Genomic DNA, 13,815 nt, shown 5'->3' with positions numbered 1-13,815 from the left:
TTGGTATGGCAGTGGAACTACAGAAAAAGCAATGTCTAGATGACCTCCCAGCAGCCTAAATAATTCATCAGATGCCAGATTCCAATGATGAAGGGTACCCAGGGCACTCATCTCTAGCATATGCTTAGTACAGACAGTATGCCAAGTCAAGTGGAGGTATTTGTATGTGGCTGTAGTTGTGCCAATTAGAGAAGGGGAGGGCTTGCAAATATGGCAGTCAGATGCAAAACCAACCCAAAATGAGGATTAGAGGTACTGACATTATCTCTTTTACAACCATGTCTTACTTTCCTTTCTTCTCTCTCTGCATAGGATTCCGGATCTTTGGCTAGGCAAAATGAAACTATAACTGATCTAAACGGTTCCTTCCTTCTTCTACTGTGCAAGGAAGACGTGAGGAAAAACTCACACACTATCTGTGGAACTCATTTAAATTCAAATACTAGATAAACATTTCGCACTGAATATTTACATGGAGAAAAATCATCAAACATCAACAATTATCAAGTTAATTAATAAAAATACTAAGTATTGCAAAAAAGGCTTAATTTGAATTTTAGTGAGATTTGAGAGAATGGTGTGTATTTGTTTCTGAAACAGGCATACAGAAAAAAGAACATTCTGATGTGCCAAATTTTAATAAAATTGAAAAATATGATGACCATATTTTAAAGTATGATGGAGGCACCAGAACAACAGATTGCATAAAATAGATAGCTAACACAATAAATTAAAAAATAGGTTTTGGAAGTTCTCCCAGAAGTAAGATTAAACACTGAATGTAAAGAAAAAAGTTAAGACCTAGCAAACAAATATGTCAATTTCAGTTCATGCACAATAAGAATTCCAGAAGGAGAAATCAGTTGGAGGCAAGAGAATATATTTTTAATGTAAAAAAAATTTATTTGCAATCAAGACATACTATAGTCTTTAATGGATTTACCATAAAGCAGACAAAAATGAATGAAAATGACATACTTATGATTATTTTTCAAAAAACAATTATTACATGGCTAGTATATGGAAGACTTTTTAGGTAGTAATAGAATAGTTTCTGTGGCTTAACTTCCATGATATACGCACATTCTAGTTTATTATATTTTCTACCTCACCAGCAGCATTTAATCAAATTTAGCACACTTTAATAGCAGGCATTTAAAAGAACCAAAGGATTTAGAACAAAAAGGTAGATTCTATAAAAGTATTTTTGTCCTTGCCCCCCTTTTTGCCATACCTGCCTTTGAGTAGAGACCTTACCACTGCAGGAATTTTTTCCTTCAGCATGATGTGACTTATACAGATATGGTGTCTTAGGCTCATTCCTAACAGTGGCTCACTTTGCCCATCTTTCTTACTTTGAAAAAGCAAAGGAACTGTATCACATCTCAGGCCACCATTTTGCCCACCAAGTCCTAAATCTTGGTTTCTAGTTACTATTTTCCACTCAAATCAACTGGGCTTGTTTTGAGAATGGTTGATCCCAGGATTTTGGTAGGGAAAGGTGTAAGATAAGCTTTGTACAACTCGTGGAAACACAAGGAGGTGCTCAAGTAATGATGCTGACATGGCAAAAGGATAAAGGAAGGAACTTGAAAGGGTTCTCCCCAACAAAATTAAGAATATTATTACTTCCTGAATAAAATTGGACATGGTAAGTTCATACAGATATTCTTATAAGTAAATAAATTAATTAAAGGTTTGATGAAGACCATGATATACATGGTTTCAATTTATTTTCCCTCAAATTATTTTAATTTCAGAGGGAAAATGAGTAACATTTTAGAGAATGTCTAGCAGCCAACTCCATTAAAGTAAATTTAAAGTAAAATAATTAAAGTAAACGTCATCAGTAATGGGATAAAAGAAAATCAAGTACCACCTAATAGGATGCACTAAGACACAGCATCACATAGATCTTGATGTGTACAGGAAAGAAGATAATAGTCTTTTTTTTTTTTTAATGCTTGATGAGCTTGCCTGTCCTTGTGGTAAACCTTTTGGCCTGTGAATTGTGTTTACGCAGTTCATAGCTTGGCTTAGTTTCAAGTATGTTGTATAGTTACCTTTGTTGCACCCCAGTCTTCATATTCTTTTAGTGATAACTTTTGTTCAAGATGTAGGCTACTTTGCCAGAGAGTTTTACCACATGTTTGCTCCTTGGAGATAATCTGTATCTTGTGGTATTCTTACCTGTAATTCACTGTTCTTTCCACTCAATTATTGTTAGTTAGTTGGTGGTGGGAGATGGGGGACAGAATATTCCCTGATGTTTTGGTTTAAGCCTCCCTCTTAAGCAGGCACACTCCAACTCAATATAATCCTGAAGTCAGAGACTGCAGGGTCTTGACCAACTTGCTGCTTTAATCATGTCATCATGCAGCAAGCATTCACTAAGAGGCCAGTGCTGGCTAAAAATCTGAGTTGTGTCTGGGTATGTTTATGTGAAGGGAGTTGTGGGATGGAGAAGAGTGAGTTGATAAAACTTTCAGGCAAAAGATAATGAACAAGCAGACAGATCTAATGATTTTGGACAGAAACATACTAGAATAAAAAAGTTCTGAGAAAGTTCCTTTTCATGGCCCCTTGCCTTAAGTGGCTTAGTGAGGGGAAACTGCTTAGATTATTGTCTCTACTATTATCCTAGGACAGAAAGTGCCTCCTTTACACAGCCCTTCCTTCTCTAACCCCTCTTTGCTCCACCCCCTTCCCCGGAAGTCAAGCATCCTTGGCCTGAGGGGGAAGGCAATGAGTGAGAAGTTTCTTTTCCTGCTCCATGAGGGCCTAACACCCAGGAGAGGAGAAGTTTGGGTGCTTGCCTCATGCTAGGACCTGTGTCACTGTGGGGTGGTTGTAACAGTGCATGGAAGGTCAGTAGGTATCCCTGACTTGGAGTAACATTGAGGAGGAAGAGTTGTGATGGCTGGGGGATGGAGCTGTGTTTTGTCTTGGGAAGGAATTTCTGGGCACATGGATCAGTGGGGAAGGGGGAGAATAAAGAGGGAGGGAAAGAACAAGGCTAAGAGATGTGACTGCCTGACCTGCATACCTCTTGGAGGAGACTTGGGGGTGGGGGGAAGTGAAAGTGTAGACTGGAGACCAGACTGAGGATAGGAACAAAAAAGAACACACAGGCATTAAATTGCAGAAAATCACTGTGTGGACTCCTGGCATCAAGTTAATTAACATCTCTCTACAGCTTAGGTATTAAAGTTTTAGCTGAGTTTGGGCTCAAAAGGAGCTACTGTAACATTAGTGTAATTAGAAAAAAATCAACAGAGAATTGCTGCTATCATTTAAGGATAGAACGACTTAAAATGGCTCTGGGCACAATTAAGTGCTACTGATGCTGTGAAGTGCCAGAAGAGTGCACAGAAGTTCTCTCCAAGTCCTGCCCTACTCCTGCCCTTGTTATTACCCACCATGCAATGGCTTCCTGACTTTCCTAGAACCTTCCTGCACCTGGCCCTATCTCTTTCAAGCTCTGTGTTTCTCCTTGTGCCTTAATTTTCCTCAATTTTCAATAGTATAGTTGTCATTGATAGTAGTATCTACCTGTATTAGTCTGTTTGTGTTGCTACAAAAAATACCTGAGGCTGGGTAATTTATAAAGAAAAAAAGGTTTATTTGGCTTCCATTTAGTCATGCTAATCTGTCTAGCAAGTGGTGGCTCTACAGCCCTCTTTTATTCATCTTCTGAGAATGCTTTTTCCTTCTTTCTACATGGCTATGCTTCAAATTTTTATACTTTGCCTCCCTTTTAAATATAAATTCCAGCCAGGTGCGGAATTTAGTGGGGGGAAACTGCTTAGAGTATTGTCTGTTTAATTATCCTACGACAGAAAGTGTCTCCTTTACACAGCCCTTCCTTTTCTCACCCCTCTTTGCTCCCACCCCTTCCCTGGAAGTCAAACATCCTTGACTGTAATACCAGCACTTTGGGAGGCCAAGGTGGGTGGATCACACGGTCAGGAGATCGAGACCATCCTGGCTAACACGGTGAAACCCTATCTCTACTAAAAATACAAAAAATTAGCCGGGTGTGGTGGCGGGCACCTATAGTCCCACCTACTCGGGAGGCTGAGGCAGGAGAATGGCATGAACCCAGGAGGTGGAGCTGGCAGTGAGCCGAGATCATGCCACTGCACTCCAGCCTGTGTGACAGAGCGAGACTCTGTCTCAATAAATAAATAAATAAATAAATTCAAATTTTAAGTTATTTCTTTTCTCCCACATCTGTGTAGGCCATTAGAAGCAGCCAGGGTAAATCTTGAATGCTTTGCTGCTTAGAAATTTCTTCCACTAGATACCCTCAGTCATCACTCTTAAGTTCAACCTTCCACAAAGTCCAGGGTCATGGACACAATGCAGCTAAGTTCTTTTTTCTAAGGCATAACAAGGGTGACCTTTGCTCCAGTTCCCAATAAATTCCTCATTTCCTTCTGAGACCTTGTCAGCCCGACCTTCGCTGTTTGCATTTCCATCAGCATTTTGGTCACAGCCACTGAGCAAGTCCCTAAGGAGTTCCAAACTTTCCCTTGTCTTCTTGTCTTCTTCTGAGCCCTCTAAACTCTTGCCCTCTCCTTTTCCATGTGACATGCTGGTTCCCTTCACCTTTCATCTTGATTGTAAGCTTCCTGAGGCCTCACCAGAAGCACATGCTGGCACTATGCTTCATGTGCAGCCTGCAGAACCATGAGCCAAATAAACCTCTTTTCTTTATAAATTACTCAGCCTCAGGTATTCTTTTAAAGCAATGCAAAATGGATTAATACACTACCTCATAAGGTCAGTGTGAAGATTTAGTGATCTAATGCAGGTCCAGGGACATGAGAATGTTCCTACAGTAAAACAAACATAGAAAAAAGGACTGTGTGTTGGTAAAGATCAACAGTTTTTAAAACACAGGGAGGTGGCTCAAAGCCAATGTGGAATGTTTGGGCTACATTAAATTTCTGTTTTGCAACTTTTAATGGCATATAAAACCATTCTGAACCCCATGATGAATATTGATTATCCTCTCAGAAGAGAAAATAAGTCTTAATGCAAGATGCCAAACTAAGGAATGATTCTCATCTCACAGAAGTGTAGACTAGCATCTGGGCTAGAGACTGTTTTTTCTTAGCCTCATAGCATCAAAATGCAGAAGCCATTGTCTGAGGGGAGTAACAATCTCATACCCTAAAACCAGATGAAACATAACTGAACAATATAGGGTTTGAACTCAGGATTTACAAGGTGGGAGGGCTATAGAATGATAAGCAATACACAGAGCTCTGAACTTACTATTCCCACAAACCAAGCACTGAAGTCAAATTTTAATCTAATATTATTCTGTGGCTGAAAATATCCTATTAATGACAGGTTATAAATTTATCTAATTTGGAAATGAACTAGATTTGGAAAACCAATACCTGAAATCTACTTGCCTACTAATGGCAATTTGTTTCTGCCTGTGGATTCTGGCCTCTTGTCATTAATATATTGAGGTTATTTCTGTCTGGCAGAGATAGGAAAGAAACATCAGTTTATTTCTTCCTAAAATTGCATTTTCTCTTGAGAATCAGTTTCTAAGAAACATTTCAACTTTAATCAAATATTGCCAATAGACAGTAGTAATTCAGAGATAATCCAGATAAATTCTCTTTCAGATACCCTTTACAGAGTAAATTGGATCTACCACATACATTCTAAGTACATTTCTTTTAAATTGTACTGCCAGAATTTTCTCACCATTGTTGCTAACCACAGGCAGAAGTGGATTTGTTTGCAAAATCCTTTGTTTTGCAAATCTAATTTGTGTGTGTGTGTGAAAAAGATAGTCACTCATATAAATGCATTTGTGGCATTTATTCTATGAGAACTGAGGGGAAAACCAATATAAAATATAAAATTGATTGATTTAAAGGAGATAAAGTTGATTATCAGTCAATTAATAAATACGTACAAAGATATTGCTCTGGGCTATTGGTTTTGTTAGGTATATTGGCCCCAATAATGAACAAAATTATTATCCTCAAGGTGCTTAAGTACAGGCATACATGTGAAAAGTGTTATGATCCAGTTCAAGGTATATAGAAACTAAGTATTAGGAATGCTGAACTCAATTTTAATGAAATTCTTCCTGTGGGTGGTGACTTTTAAACTAAGACAGAAAGTTTGCTCAGCACAAGAGAACTGGGGAGAATATAGTTTTAGACAGAGGAAAGAACTTGGACAGAATTCACATCAGTCCTCTGCAATGTGGCTGGACCATTAGCTTTGTATTCTTGTGTGCATTGCAGGTGCTGGGCAGGGAGGGAGGTGGGGCATTTGAAGGAAGGCTAGATTATGCAGTGCCTTGTTAGCCATGTTAAGAAGTTCACCCATCTTATCCATGCTCTTTCTCTTGACTGGACTGCCTTTCCTAGACTTTCCAACCATTCCTGAAAGATCAAATCAAGTGTTTCCTCTTCCATGTAGCTCTCTTTCAGTCTCTGGGAATCCTGATGGCAGGCTTGTCTGAAATTGTACCTTCTTCTTTAGCACCGTGGCTTGACTAATTGTTCTCTAGGAACTAGTATAGATTCTACAGTTAGAGAAGTTCTTTTTGAACATGCTAAAACTGGATACACGGTATATGGCCTAAAATTGTTGAATTACCCATCTTTCAAATTTACAGGGTGAATTGATGTGTACTGCAAATCTTGAAAGTTCTCAAAGTTGTCAAAGTCCATTTATGTGAAGACATTGAGTTTAGCAGTTGTTTAAATAAAATGTCAATAAAAAGTGAAGAATTATATTTTTTAAATGCATGCATTCTTTTAAATAAATTGAGGGTGAAGTTTACTACTAGTATTATTATTATATCATTTATTTATTTTCTAGTCTTTGGATGTAGGGCCAAAGGCCAAGTGTGGACCTGCTGTTCTACCTTGTCTTTCTTCCATAAAGATACACGTTTTATTTTTGTATAAATGGAACCAGAATTTAAAGACACATAAAAAGGTAATTTAGTGCAGAATACTAGATTTTTACTACCATTTTCTAGTGTTTCATATCAACTTTAGCAACTAGCATTAATAAGTGTTTTCAAAGACTTCAGGTTAGTTCTTGTAGAAAATATTTTTAAATTAATCTTTAAAGTACTAAATAATATTTATCTGCTTTCCATAATATTAATGAATATGTTTTGCATAAACTGGTTTAAGAAAAAATACAAATCACTCTTTGTAGGTGTAGAACTCAATTTGTTAGGGCAGATGTACCCTCACAATTAGAAAATCAAAGGGACAAATTTAATGTACTAGCCACACACATTCAGTGTAATTTGGGGATCATGGGTAGGTTTTATAGAGAGTTTAAAAAGTCAACCCAGTAATTTGGGTAAGTGAAGATCAGTTAAGAGAATGCCTATTTTGACTTCCTCTGAAGTTCTTTGTCTGACAATGAAAGCAATAATCACCACCAATCCAACAGGTAGAATAATCAGACACTTTCGTATATGATTTTGATGGAAGGAAGGAGGGAAGGAAGGAAGGAAGGAAGGAGGGAGAGAGGGAGGGAGGGAGGGAACAAGGGAAGGAGGGAGGGAAGAGGGAGGGAAGGAAGGAGGGAGGGAGGAAGGAAGGAAGGAAAATAAAGGGGGGAAACAGAGAGGGAGGAAAAGGGAAAAAAATAGAATGTTCCTTTGTTTGCAGAAAAGCTGATTAGAAGTAGAAGAAATGATTGAATTCAAAAAAATTCTCAGTTGGCAATCCTTATGACAGCAATTTCATTCTAGCAAGAAATCATAAATGGTTTCTATAATCAGTGGTTGAAAGTTTGAGGAGTAAAAGTGTATTTACATTGTCTCAAAGCAGCACTCAATAAGATACTTGTAAATTTACAAAGAATAAAATGATAACTTTAATGCAGCACAAAATTTAGCTCATCTTTCTGCCATTATATAACAAAAATCCACTTTTCTCCAGTTTCAAATAATAGGTTCTTAATCTTTATCTGAGCCCGCACCCCTTCAGTGCCTTTAACTCCATGTTTCTATCATCAGTCTGCTCATGATGATGTATTATTTAAAATAGTACTTATTTTATTTTCATGAACCTCACTTCTTCTGAGTACTGACTATCAGAGTCATTAACATCATATTTATATGAAACAGCTATTTAAGCCATCTATATTTTTCTATCATACTCCCCAGAATCCTTTCAGCTTGGCCCATTGCCAAATTCCAAAGCTACTTCCACATTGTTAGATATTTGTTAACTGCAGCACCCCACTTCCAGATACAGTTGCCACCCTCTTGTCTGCAGGAAACCCAAGCCACACCCATGGTGGAAACCCCAAATAGTAGATAGTACCAAACTCTACATACGACTTGCCACATAGTACCAGAGTTAATATGTCCTTTCATGGTTTAAGTCCTGGTACCTTTTTTGCACTTTTATGAATGTAGTTTCTTTTGGGCATCTTCTTCCAGAAGTGCCACGTTTGGATGGTATACTTTCCCCTTAACTTCTTTAACTCTTCCAGAAATGTGGTAGCAGCTTCTTAATGGGCAGATACAGTCTCTTACTTGCAATAAATGACTTGATGTCATTCATTTCAGGGGATCCCTTGCTGGAGTCTTCACATAGTTTCAGTGCTTCCTGGTGCAACATATTTAATGTCTTTTCTATCTTAACTAAGCACTTATCAGGCACTATGGCTGTAACTTTTAGAGTTTGTGGTGCAGCAGTGAAACAAACACAAATTTATTTTTCCTTCCTTATAATTTCATGGATAGAAGATTTGTTTTTAGTATATATATATACTGAGGTTCCATATATATATACACACACACATATGTATATATATACACACACATATATATTATTTCTTTCCTTATTAAGTTGAGAACTTTCACCTGCTCACTTAAAGGAAGCACTTTATGTCTTCTCTTTATCATATCTGTATTGCCAGCATCACTACTCTTGCACTTTAGGGCCCTTATTAAGTAAAATAGGGTTATTTGAACACAACCACTGTGCACTCAAACTGATAATGAAAATGTCTTACGGGAGGGTGGTGGAGACAGTGTGGATCTGCTGGACAAAGAGATAATATACATCCCACAGGGACAGCTCAAGATTTTCACACACTACTCAGACTGCCATACAATTTAAAACTTATGAATTGTTTATGTCTGGAATTTTTCATTTAATATATTTGGACCTCAGTTGACCATGCTGGTAACTGAAACTATAAAAATCAAAACAGCAGAAAAGCTGTGATTCCCATACCAAGATTTATATTAGGATTTTATTGCTGGCATAACCATCTACCACAAACATCATGGCTTTAAATAAAACAAATTTATTGTCTTATAATTTCTGAGGTCAAGTCTAAAATGAGTCTTACTTGGTGTGATGGACTAAATGTTGGTGTCCCCCCAAAATTCATATGTTGAAACCCAAACCCGCAATGTGACTGTATTTGGAGATGGAACCTATAAGGAAGTAATTAAGATTAAATGAGGTCATAAGGATGGGCCCTGATCCCAAAGGGTTAGTGTTTTCATAAGCAGAGTCACCAGAGAACTCTGTCACTTTCTGGGCACAAGCACCAAGGAAAGACCAAGGGAGGACATAGTGAGAAGGTGGCCGTGTATAAATCAAGAAGTGAGCTCTCACCAGAAACTTACCATGATGATACCTTGATCTTTTTTTTTTAAAATACTTTAAGTTCTGGGATACACATGCAGAATGTGCAGTTTTGTTACATAGGTATACACGTGCCATGGTGGTTTGCTGCACCCATCAACCCATCATCTACATTAGGATACCATGATCTTGAACTTTCAACATCCAGATCTGTGAGAAAATAAATTTCTGTGTTTAAGCTCTCTGGTCTGTGGTAATTTATTTGGGCAGCCTGAGAAGATTAATACATTGGGTTAACATCAAGTTATTGGAAGAGTTTCATTATTTCTGGAAGCACTAGGGAAGAATCTGTTTCCTTATCTTTTCAACTTTTAGAGACCACCTCTATTTCTTGACTTGTGGCCTCCTTCCATCTTTAAAACCAGCAAATGCTTCCACTGTAACATCTCCATTCTCTGACTTCAATTCTTCTGCTTTCCTCTCCCACATTTAAAGGAAGCTTGGAATTACATTGGTCCACCTGAGTAATGCAGGATAATCTACCTATTTTAAGGGTACCTGATTAGCATTATCTAAAATATTTTAAGGTGCACAAATCATATTTACAAGTCATTGGATATTAAAGCTCTTTACTAGAAAAAAATGACGGAAAGCAGATGTTTTAAGGGTGAAGCTTGAATATTTTTTTGTGTGGACCAAATGAATGACTACTTTATGTGACTTGTAGCATAATCTTTATTTTACAGTCATACCTAACATTAGTGGAGCCTAAATAAGTAATGTGTTATAGATAGTATTGAGGCAAATGAAATAACTGATATTGAATAGAAGTAGAAAAGGTTATCAATTTTACTTCCAAGTTAAAATATTGTTAACTAAGTAGAGTTAATATTAAGTTTCTTGTGAGAATCTAGCCAGGGAGAGAGAGAGAGAGAGAGAGAGAGGCACTACAAGGAGAGGAAAGAGACAGAACCAAAGAATCAAGAATGTTTGCATTCTTGAGCCCACAATAGTGTAAGGACATAAGAATGTAGTGGGAGTCTAGCCAATCTGGGCTTAGGTCTCAGTCACAGCTGAATATATGCAAACTTCTTTCCCACAGACCCTCCAAATGGGATGCCCACACACACTGCCGACATCCTAATAAGCAAAATGTTATAATATCATAGTATTATAAATACTGTAAGAAATATAGACCTCTGATTTATCTAAAAGGTGGTCCATTTTTATTTTCGGCTTCATTTGTGGCAGTGTCCTGCTTTATTTCACAGATCACAAACCTGTTATTATACCAGGTTTACCCCTATGCTTCTAGGTTTTGGGAGTTAATGTTTGGAGAATTATATGCACTGAAGTGAAGAGTAATTTAGAATTACAGCCACATACAGACTTATTTGTGTTGCATTGGAGGAAGGTCTTGGGAGAAATTTGTTCTACAAATGAAGAAAGAGAATAAATAATTTGAAACATGTCAAGTACATTGACCAGCTTGCTCACTAAGAATCTGTCTTCTTGTTTCCCTTGTTGGCTCAAGTCAGAACCAGTGTAGCTAATAAATTATGCAGTGCATAGCTGTTCCAACTTGGTCCGCTAAGTGGAACCATGTATAACCAGTTCCATCAATGGGAAACCTGGAAACTGGAATGATGAAAGTTTATTTTCTGATGACTGTGATAACACCAGTCATAGCTGTCTTCAATTAAGTTGCTGTCCCTGTCCTCTCTATTTACCAGGAATTTCAGCCACCTGCAGGCTGGGTGGGTGGAGAAAAAGGAGTTACAATTTATATAAATAAGAAATAAAGAAAAAACAAAAATAACACAAAAACACTTTGTGTGGGATTTGGATCAGCTACGTTCATGGGCCAGTTTTCTAATCTGTGACTCAAAATCTAAAATATCACCCTGGAGACTTGAATTCTCAAGCAATTCCTGCAGATTCCTGTTTGTTTTCTCGTTTAATATTACTCATACCAGATCACACTCTGACTTCTAGGCATGAATGATGTGAATGAGGTTCTCTCAGAGAAACTCCTCATGGAGGTGCCAGCCAGAATGGGTAGAACAAGGTAACCCTGATGCCAATAGAAGATTAAAGACAATATCTTATATCTGTGCACTTGTATGTCTCTGAGAGCTTTGTTTTATGACTCATATTGACCAGAACTGAATCTGTTAGCCATGGCTCATGACTCAACTTCCTGCTGGGGCCAGGCAAATAAGATAAATACATGATGCTGTAGATGTCTTAAAAGACAGCCAAGAGTGAACAAAGGTAGGACACTGAAAGTGCTGCTCAGCTAATGTCTCTCAAATTAAAAACAAATACGCAAACTATTTTTCTGGCTAAGCCCTCACCTGTTCTGGCCTGATTTGGCCCAAAGGTCCCCATTTGCACTAACCTACCAATTGTGTTGTCACACCCATTCACTACTTTCAGAAGCAAATGACTTATAAACACATGTGAGTATTCATAGAACTAATTACCTTCAAAATTCTGAATGGAATGTTTATTGTTGTGGTTGCTTGGATCTGCCCATCTTAGACTCTTCCTAACAGGAACTTTGAGAGACAGTGGGTTGTGGGCCAGACAGAGGACCAAACCGTTTCAACTTACCTGTCAGGTAGCCATTCCACATGTAGTTTCCAGAAACTATTCTGTTTCAAATGTTGATGTCCATAACTGACAACTGCCCTTTGTTTATGTCTATAGTCCTTTTCATTGCTGATCTAATTGAGATTTTATATAACTCACACCAAGAAATAGTAGTCTTCAGGCTAAAGAATCTATAACCTTTCGGATGCTTCATTGCTGCTGATCTAATATGAGATAAAATTCTGCTCTCTTTTGTAGAATATGCCTAGGTTTCTGGGTTTAGTATATTATAAATATGAGAGACCCACATAGATCTTCAGTATACAAAGTAGGAAGCAGACATTTATGTTTGTATCTAGGGGACACAGAAATAAACAACATAGATGCAGAGTAAAAAAGTCTTCAACCCCATCTTTCTTCTGATTTATGATTAAACATTTCTGTAAAATATATATGTACAGGCCTCTTTTGTCCTGCCCTAATACATTTTCTCCATCTATACTCTCCACTTTCCTTCCATGGCCCATCACAGCTGCTTCTGCTGTTTCTCTTTGGGATATCTGGGTTCTCTTTTTAGCTGTTTCATTAATAAATCTAAGTGACCACACAACGTCTCTAAGGCTCATCTTTTTGATCTATTAAACTGAGATGAGAGTTGAACTAGGAATAATCTATAAGGTCCCACACTGAACCAACTACGAATCTTTTTTGTATGTATGAGATTTCATGAATTCAGCCAGAATTTTATTCTAGAATTAACAAACCTATAATTGGGCTGAAGCATAATACAATATGCCTATTTTCTCTAAGGATTCAGGTAAATTATCCATTTTATATAATTGTGTGGTCATCACTGTTGTTTGAAGATCTGTAATATAGAAAGTATTCATATCATGACAATGTTTAAAAATTGTTTGTATTTCATGTTCACCAGCAGAAATATATTGCTTTATTAAACTAGAGATAATCAATAATAGAGCAACAATTTAAAGTTGAGATTCTTTGAGAAAACAATTGAAAGACAAGCAATTTATTCAGCATGATTGCTTTATATCTTTTTGCTTGGTTACAAGTGTTAAAAAAATCAACACAGCGTTACTTAGCAAACATCAAAAACATATATTTATATGTACATATACAACTATATATACAATATTACACTGTATAAAACCAATATATTTATTGAAAATATAGAAAAATTAATAAGTAGGTAATTGGAATTTTTTAGAAGTGTATTTGTGATTTATATATTTGTGTATTTACCAGTGCACATAGATGCTATATTTTGATTTGTTTCCTAGTAATAGTCTCCCTACATATGTTGATTATTTTACACAAATTTAGAGTGAGGGTGTCTGAAAATCTACTCCTTTATAAAAGCAATCAGAATACTGGTAAAACTTGTCAACATCAATCTTCAGAACTTGGAAAATTAACCAAAGGCTTGCAACAATCTGAAGAGCATTTATTCAAGAAAAATGGGAAAATCTCAGTAAGAAGAGTGAGCTTTGTGACATTTTGATTTACCTTATTTCCATTACCTTCTCCTCAGCATCACAGAAGCCTTGAAATTCAACTACCTTGAAGTTACAGTAGCCATAAT

General features: G+C 37.1%; 1 protein-coding gene across 2 annotated transcripts in view; it reads left to right on the top strand.

Moving 5' to 3' along the window:
- The window catches only part of PLSCR2 (phospholipid scramblase 2), an 80,371-nt gene that overhangs the window by 62,195 nt on the left and 4,361 nt on the right, over window positions 1-13,815 (top strand). Inside the window, exon 8 of one of the 2 annotated variants that reach the window (XM_031009396.3) lies at window positions 313-541. The exons of the other annotated variant lie outside the window; for it this stretch is intronic. The gene's annotated coding sequence lies outside the window, so the exon portion shown is untranslated. Of the gene's footprint in view, window positions 1-312; window positions 542-13,815 lie in introns of those variants that run through there. 2 annotated transcript variants of the gene reach the window in all.

This window comes from Gorilla gorilla, chromosome 2, assembly GCF_029281585.2.
Source record: "Gorilla gorilla gorilla isolate KB3781 chromosome 2, NHGRI_mGorGor1-v2.1_pri, whole genome shotgun sequence".
NCBI classification, from domain to species: Eukaryota; Metazoa; Chordata; class Mammalia; order Primates; family Hominidae; genus Gorilla; species Gorilla gorilla.
The sequence above is the reverse complement of the archived record's forward strand: the minus strand, read 5'-3'. Positions and strand labels throughout refer to the sequence as shown.